Raw genomic sequence first — 4,750 nt, forward strand, 5'->3', positions numbered from 1 at the left:
GGAACACGGACGCTCTAAATACTTCGAATTCCAATGCCAGTATATTGTAAACCACGGGTTCTTTAATGCTAGCGGGTCGTCGCGACCCTAGTTAACATCATGGTGCACGTCTCGTGACGGGTGTCACGGCGTAGTTAAATGTATGCGATACATTTCTCAAATATAAGCGCTCAGTCATCTGTACATCATGGTAGGTTCCCACGACGTGCAATATGCGTTCAACTTATCAATGTTCATGTGTCCTGCAGTTCACATTATGACGCGCAGTTAGCTGCGGTCTTCATCGATCCATGAGCCGAGTGATCCACTGCCGAGGGTGACTAACTTGCGTAAGCCGCCGCTGTGCGCGTATACCCGTTCCCCGTAGGGAGGAGCAAGCCGCCGCTTAGAGACGAAGCATAAAGTGTCCTCATTCCACATAGGGCAAGCTGGATGAATCCATTTTACCCAGGACGGCCGAAGCGGCGTGGACCAGGGGAGAACTGAACCTTATACTTCACACCACAGTAAGTCTACGTGTCCTCTTCCACATAGGGCAAGCTAGAACTAACTATCTTACCCAGGACTGCCGAAGCAGCGTGGACCAGGGGAGGAACACACTTTTCATGGAAACGTAAGGCATCCATGACTGCCATAACGTAAGCCGCCGCTGTGCGCGTATACCCGTTCCCCGTAGGGAGGAGCAAGCCGCCGCTTAGAGACGAAGCATAAAGTGTCCTCATTCCACATAGGGCAAGCTGGATGAATCCATTTTACCCAGGACGGCCGAAGCGGCGTGGACCAGGGGAGAACTGAACTTTATACTTCACACCACAGTAAGTCTACGTGTCCTCTTCCACATAGGGCAAGCTAGAACTAACTATCTTACCCAGGACTGCCGAAGCAGCGTGGACCAGGGGAGGAACACACTTTTCATAGAAACGTAAGGCATCCATGACTGCCATAGTGCGTAAGCCGCCGCTGTGCGCGTAAACCCGTTCCCCGTAGGGAGGAGTCAAGCCGCCGCTTAGAGACGAAGTATGAAGTGTCCTCTTCCACATAGGGCAAGCTAGAATGAACTATCTTACCCAGGACCGCCGAAGCAGCGTGGACCAGGGGAGAACTGAACTTTATACTTCACACCACAGTATTGAGTAATGTGCCCTCTTCCACATAGGGCAAGCTGGAATGTTCCATTTTACCCAGGACGGCCGAAGCGGCGTGGACCAGTGGAGGACTACACAATCATGAGGTTTGATATCGACTTGTGTGTTTCAATAGGATACCGATGGTATGGTTTGAACCGATTTGATTTAGCCATTCTGAAGTCATCACTTGGTTGAAGCGCTGAACTAGGGAGGCATCGTTTACATATATATTGGTTTTCGCATGCTCTACTAGGTTAATGTCATGAGGTTGGCTATCGAGCATGCCCAAGTGATGACTTGATTGTGTGCTTGCTTGAATTCTTCACATTTCATACCATCGGTTAGTTGTCGAATCATTCCTCGATCATAACCTTCGTTCTTGGTTCATGTATGCTCTCTTCCACATAGGGCAAGCTAGAATTAACTATCTTACCCAGGACCGCCGAAGCAGCGTGGACCAGGGGAGAACTATACTTTGTCTTGTATGCCCTCTTCCACATAGGGCAAGCTAGAACTAACTATCTTACCCAGGACCGCCGAAGCAGCGTGGACCAGTGGAGGACTATACTTTGTTCATAACACCACAGTATTGAGTAATGTGCCCTCTTCCACATAGGGCAAGCTAGAATGAACTATCTTACCCAGGACCGCCGGAGCAGTGTGGACCAGTGGAGGACTACACAATCATGAGGTTTGATATCGACTTGTGTGTTTCAATAGGGTACCGATGGTATGTTTTGAACCGATTTGATTTAGCCATTCTGAAGTCATCACTTGGTTGAAGCGCTGAACTAGGGAGGGGCATCGTTTACATATATATTGGTTTTCGCATGCTCTACTAGGTTAATGTCATAGGGTTGGCTATCGAGCATGCCCAAGTGATGACTTGATTGTGTGCTTGCTTGAATTCTTCACATTTCATACCATCGGTTAGTTGTCGAATCATTCCTCGATCATAACCTTCGTTCTTGGTTCATGTATGCTCTCTTCCACATAGGGCAAGCTAGAATTAACTATCTTACCCAGGACCGCCGAAGCAGCGTGGACCAGGGGAGAACTATACTTTGTCTTGTATGCCCTCTTCCACATAGGGCAAGCTAGAACTAACTATCTTACCCAGGACCGCCGAAGCAGCGTGGACCAGTGGAGGACTATACTTTGTTCATAACACCACAGTATTGAGTAATGTGCCCTCTTCCACATAGGGCAAGCTAGAATGAACTATCTTACCCAGGACCGCCGGAGCAGTGTGGACCAGTGGAGGACTACACAATCATGAGGTTTGATATCGACTTGTGTGTTTCAATAGGGTACCGATGGTATGTTTTGAACCGATTTGATTTAGCCATTCTGAAGTCATCACTTGGTTGAAGCGCTGAACTAGGGAGGGGCATCGTTTACATATATATTGGTTTTCGCATGCTCTACTAGGTTAATGTCATAGGGTTGGCTATCGAGCATGCCCAAGTGATGACTTGATTGTGTGCTTGCTTGAATTCTTCACATTTCATACCATCGGTTAGTTGTCGAATCATTCCTCGATCATAACCTTCGTTCTTGGTTCATGTATGCTCTCTTCCACATAGGGCAAGCTAGAATTAACTATCTTACCCAGGACCGCCGAAGCAGCGTGGACCAGGGGAGAACTATACTTTGTCTTGTATGCCCTCTTCCACATAGGGCAAGCTAGAACTAACTATCTTACCCAGGACCGCCGAAGCAGCGTGGACCAGTGGAGGACTATACTTTGTTCATTACACCACAGTATTAAGTATGGTGTCCTCTTCCACATAGGGCAAGCTAGAACTAACTATCTTACCCAGGACCGCCGAAGCAGTGTGGACCAGGGGAGGACTATACTTTATACTTCACACACTAGCCATACTGAAGTCATCACTTGGTTGAAGCGCTGAACTACGGCGGGGTAATCGTTTACAGGTTATAATCATATAGCATAGCTGCATGCTCATTAGTAGATAATGGAATATTGTATGGCAATATGAGCATGCCCAAGTGATGACTTTGTTTCAAGCTCAACAGGTAGGGTATTGAGTCCTCTTCCACATAGGGCAAGCTAGAATGAACTATCTTACCCAGGACCGCCGGAGCAGCGTGGACCAGTGGAGGACTCTATACTTATACTTCACACCACAGTATTGAGTACGACTTGCATAAAGCCCCTAATGAGAACCACGAGGGCTCTCTCAATGTAGAACCACGAGGGCTCTAGTACCGATTCTCTCGGTACGGCTTGGTCCGTGTTCCTTTATGCTTGTACTCTAAGTATTAAGTATTGTGTCCTCTTCCACATAGGGCAGCTAGAACTAACTATCTTACCCAGGACCGCCGAAGCAGTGTGGACCAGGGGAGGACTATACTTTATACTTCACACACTAGCCATACTGAAGTCATCACTTGGTGGGGGTGAACTACGGCGGTATCTATCGTTTTGGTTCGGTCTATATAGGGTCGCTTGCATGCTCATTCGAATATAATGTAATTGTGTATGGCAATATGAGCATGCCCAAGTGATGACTTTGTTTCAAGCTCAACAGGTAGGGTATTGAGTCCTCTTCCACATAGGGCAAGCTAGAATGAACTATCTTACCCAGGACCGCCGGAGCAGCGTGGACCAGTGGAGGACTCTATACTTTATACTTCACACCACAGTATTGAGTACTTCTTGCATAAAGCCCCTAATGAGAACCACGAGGGCTCTCTCAATGTAGAACCACAAGGGCTCTAGTACCGATTCTCTCGGTACGGCTTGGTCCGTGTTCCTTTATGCTTGTACTCTTAGAAAGTCTCAACCCGGAGGTCTTGACTTTGATTGTCATAGTTGGACTACGACGGGCATCCGACCATTGCTGATCGAACACCCCTGATTCACCATCTTTCGGGTAGGCGGTACGCGTACCTCCGGACGCGGAAGTCTCAACCCGGAGGTCTTGACTTTGATTGTCATAGTTGGACTACGACGGGGTATCCGACTCATCGAATACCCCAGAAGCACACCATCTTTCGGGTAGGCGGTACGCGTACCTCCGGACGCGGAAGTCTCAACCCGAGGTCTTGACTTTGATTGTCATAGTTGGACTACGACGGGGTATCCGACTCATCGAATACCCCAGAAGCACACCATCTTTCGGGTAGGCGGTACGCGTACCTCCGGACGCGGAAAGTCTCAACCCGGAGGTCTTGACTTTGGTTGTCATAGTTGGACTATGACGGGGCATCCGACCATTGCTGATCGAACACCCCTGTTACACCATCTTTCGGATAGGCGGTGCGCGACACCACCGACGCGGAAAGTCTCAACCCGGAGGTCTTGACTTTGTATTGTTGGATAGTCCTCTTCCACTATAGGGCAAGCTGGAAATATTCCATTTTACCCAGGACTGCCGAGGCAGCGTGGACCAGGGGAGAACTTCACGGAATCTTCAGGCATCCATGATTGCCATAGTGCGTAAGCCGCCGCTGTGCGCGTCAACTCGTTCCCCGTGAGGAGGAGTCTAGCCGCCGCTAAAAGACGAAGCATTAAGTGTCCTCATTCCACTATAGGGCAAGCTAGAATTAACTATCTTACCCAGGACCGCCGAAGCAGCGTGACCAGGCGAGGACTA

General features: G+C 48.8%; 1 non-coding gene across 1 annotated transcript; it reads right to left on the minus strand.

Moving 5' to 3' along the window:
* Positions 1-164: 164 nt before the first annotated feature.
* Positions 165-319, minus strand: LOC131292021 (5.8S ribosomal RNA). The gene has a single exon (XR_009189746.1). It is a non-coding gene; the product is annotated as a 5.8S ribosomal RNA (ribosomal RNA).
* Between the last annotated feature and the right edge of the window lie 4,431 nt (positions 320-4,750).

Source organism: Anopheles ziemanni (assembly GCF_943734765.1).
Source record: "Anopheles ziemanni chromosome X unlocalized genomic scaffold, idAnoZiCoDA_A2_x.2 X_unloc_25, whole genome shotgun sequence".
NCBI classification, from domain to species: domain Eukaryota; kingdom Metazoa; phylum Arthropoda; class Insecta; order Diptera; family Culicidae; genus Anopheles; species Anopheles ziemanni.